Below are 3,882 nucleotides of genomic sequence, written 5' to 3' on the forward strand. Positions count from 1 at the left end.
ACACAGTTGGGGATCTGCCAACTTTGGTAAAGGTAGTGTATTATTTTTCTCTCAAAGACTACATTTTGTGTGGAGAAAAAAAAAACCCACATACACAGAGGCAAGGGCTGCATAAAGTCAACAGTGGGTGTGGGTGGATTTTCACAAAGTGGAAATACCTCGAAAACGAGTCCCACCCTCAGAGCCAGAATCAGACACGTGTTAGAAGCCCCCCTTTCCAGTCATCCCTTTCCCAGAGCACCATTAACTTAACTTTGACCTCCACAGACTATGTCTTGCTGCCATCATACTACACTGAATTCATACAATGCCTGTATTCTGTGCCCGGTGCCTTACATTTCCCATAAGACTGGCAAGGTTCCTTCATGCCAAGGCGGACGCTTCCTCTTCAGTACTAACTAGTATTCTACCGTATGGATATACCACAATGTACTCATTCTTCCACAGACAGTCATTTTGGGTGTCCTAGTCTGGGGCTGCTGCAGATGCCACTACTCTGACTTGTCTCCTGCTGATATTTCCTTGTGCTCGATGCTGGACTTGCTGGCTCATGTGCTGAGTGAAGCAATTTTAACTTTGATTTTCCAACATCAGCCAGAGGGCTGCTTTCCTTGGCACTATGGGGATCTGGCTCAAAGGGACAAGCAACTGCTTTTTAATGACCTAAGTAGATGCTGTGTGTACAAAAACATAGGCTCCTCAGGGGCCATGTTAAAAAAAAAAAAGGCTAATCTTACTCCCATGAAGGCATACTACCTGTACAATACATGTCTCCAAGTAAAATGCTCTGAATTGGCTGTGCCGAAGCAGCCGTGTGGAATCCCACCTATTCAGGGAGTCCATGGCCTGCCTTTTAGTCTTTCTTCTTTGACTTGCGTGGGATTCTGTGCCACCAGCATCATTACCAACCTGCTGGGCAGGCTGTTCCAATCATTATAGTGTGCATGGGAGAGAGACACAAGGGGCGAGCAAGGGGAAAGGGCAGGGAAAGGGCTTTGAGTTCTCGGTTGGCCATCACCTAGTCACGTGACCTTTGAAGCACTTACAGGCTTTCTCCCAGCTGCTGAATATTCATTAAGTTCTTTTCATCTGGGAGAGCCCAAAAGAACAGGCAACCAGATCCCCAGCTCTTTAGAGTGTTCATTACAAAAATAACACCTACTGGCTACTTCTTACCACATGTGTTTACTTCCATTTTCTCTCTCACGTTTGTTCCTAGGCAGGTCTGTAATTTTCCGAACGTCTTTCTTTCCCCTAAAAGGCCAGTCAGCATTCAGGCATCCAAAGGAAACAAACAAACAACCCCCCTCCCCAAAACAGCTTCTGCCCCATCAGCCCAGCCTATGTGTCTACCATGGGATTCTACAGAAAAAAAAGAGATCAATCAATGTGTTGAGCAATATGAGTGGAGGCCAGAAACCAAGCAAACCTTTCAGGCAATGATACAAGGATGTTATTGGGAGTTAAGCAGAGCTTTTAAAAGTTTTCCCTGGCCTGGGGAGATAGCTGAGTCAGGACAGTAATTAATTGCCTCGGACGCAAGATGCTCCGGGTTTGAGTCCTACAGTCCAGGTTAAAGAAAAAAAGAAAAGTCAGGCATGGTATAATCCCAGGGCTGGGGAGGCAGAAGCAGGCATCTCTCCAGACAAACACTCTAGCCTACTTCTCAAGCTCCAGGCCAGTGAGACACCCTGTCTTAACAAGCAAGGTGGACAGCGCCAGAAGAATGGTACCTGTGGTTCATTATAGCCTCCACATGCGCACAGCCACAGGCACACGCACACGGACATGTTTCTCCTTGTCAAACTTCCTATACAGTATACAAGTTTAAATATCTCATTTACAGGGAGAAAAAAGTCTGTGGTTGTGGTGGGCTGAGCATGGCCCGGAGCCAGGATTCTCTAATTTCCTTCCCTGCTCTATCTTTTTCTGAGCTTGAGGTCTCAAACCACAGTTCTTCCCCAACTTCAGCCTTCCTGCCTGCAAGTGATGAAACTTCGGAATCTTAACTGTTTATCTGAGCCCTCAGATGGGGAGGTCTGCTCGTCCTCTGTGAGTGGACAAGCGGGGACACGCCATGTGCTTGTCCAGAACCCGGCATTAGCCTCAGTTCCCACCTGTTTTTAACCTTCTTGGCTCTGACTGCCTGATCAGCCAAGTTCCAGGGGATAGGCAGGATCTCAAATCTGTCCGTTTTCCATCACGGGGCCCCTCAGGAAACACAAGTGTTTCCAATATATTGTTTCCAGAACTGAAAGTGACAGGGCATGTTCAATGCTGCCGAGGCTAAGAAAATTGCAAAGTCAGCGTGGTGCTGATGTGACAATCAATATTTACTCTCAGGGCTGGGGTGCAGCCCAGAAGCAGAGCACTGGCCTAACATGTGTGAGGCCCTGCGATCCATCCCTGGCATGGCAAAGAAAGCTCAGCAGAAAGCTGAGAGCATCCCACCGTGGAGGCCCTGAGTCACCCGAACTCTAAGCATCATATGGGGCACAGGCAGGTGAGACATTATATTGACATGAATGGTATATGGGCTGTAGCTTTTCTACAACAATCCCCAATATTGTCACGTGTCCCAGGAGCCATTTCCATATACATTTGTGCAAAGCATAGTTTTCTAGGGACTTTGCATTCTTTACCTCAAACAAACTTTAACATGGGAAAATTATGCAAACCTAACCTGCTAGATGAAGACAAACTGATTTTTTAAAAATGCATGTGTGTGTGTGTGTGTGTGTGTGTGCGTTGTGTGTCAAGGTACAGGCAACCTCTGATACTTTTTCACTTTCTATTTTGTTTGAGATAGGGACTCTGGCTTGCTTCTGTATATGCCAGTTAGCCAGCCTGGTGGCTTCTGAGGGTCCCCTGTTCCTCCCCCATCTCATGGTAGATGTTGTGATTCCTGATGGGCATTACGGCACCTGAGTTGAAATGCAGGTCCTCAAGCTTATACAGAAAGCAGTTCACCCATCTCTTCAGCCTTTCATGATCTACTTATTTATTCAAAATCATATTAAAAGAGAACAGGATAGACAAGTCCCGACCCTGAGCTGGGTGATGGTCCCTTATAAATTGTATATATGGTTGCTAGGGCAACTCAGACAGTTTTTTTGTTTCCTCCATGTTTTCCAGGTAGGCCCACCTCATCATGATTCTGAGGTATTTCTATCTTGTCTCCTTGTCCAAAGGCATGGGCTTGACACACCTCTTCCTGCAATCTTCCACCTCCCATTTTGCTCCCCAGGGCTTGGCTGACCAGGCTGTGGGGTGGCATGAGAGCATAACCCCCAGTGGGCACTGATGAGGTCTGCCTGGCTAGTCCGGACTCCTGCTGTGTCTCGCTTGTAGCATGTGTATCAGAAATAATCTCTCAGGGCATCAGGCACACCTGAAAATGTCCTGGGCTTGGTGGAGGAGAGATTTACAAAGCCCAGAGCCCCTTAGCAGTTCCATTTATCACTAGCGCAGAGATATTAGCACAGCTCCTTGTCACACACCTTATGCAGGGTGAGAGGGATGGAGGTTTGTTTGTACAATAGCTGCCAGGTGGCTGACTGACCTTGGCAAGAAGGGAGATAATTACATGGCTGTTCAGGAGCAGAAGCAAGGTAAGCTCAACAGTACACATTTTCTCTTCGGAGGGTGACTGGTATTATTCGTAAACTGCTAGTCTGGGTGGGTAGGGGTCTTGGCGTGTCTGTAGCCCACTCAGTACCTTGAAGAGGAAATTCCAAAATTCTAATTCTATTAGGAACAAGGTATGAGCAAGAGTCAAAGCTTTGCTGGACTTTTCAGCCCAACCATGATACAGGGCCTGCCTGCTGTGTGGGATGCCCACCTGTGACACATACAGGCCTGCCTGCTGTGTGGGATGCCCAC

General features: G+C 47.3%; 1 protein-coding gene across 2 annotated transcripts in view; it reads right to left on the reverse strand.

The window, feature by feature from the left end:
• Maml3 (mastermind like transcriptional coactivator 3) overlaps nt 1–3,882 on the reverse strand; it is a 419,869-nt gene that overhangs the window by 5,194 nt on the left and 410,793 nt on the right. The gene's annotated exons all lie outside the window — the stretch shown is intronic.

This window comes from Mastomys coucha, unplaced genomic scaffold (assembly GCF_008632895.1).
Source record: "Mastomys coucha isolate ucsf_1 unplaced genomic scaffold, UCSF_Mcou_1 pScaffold16, whole genome shotgun sequence".
In the NCBI taxonomy this organism is placed as follows: domain Eukaryota; kingdom Metazoa; phylum Chordata; class Mammalia; order Rodentia; family Muridae; genus Mastomys; species Mastomys coucha.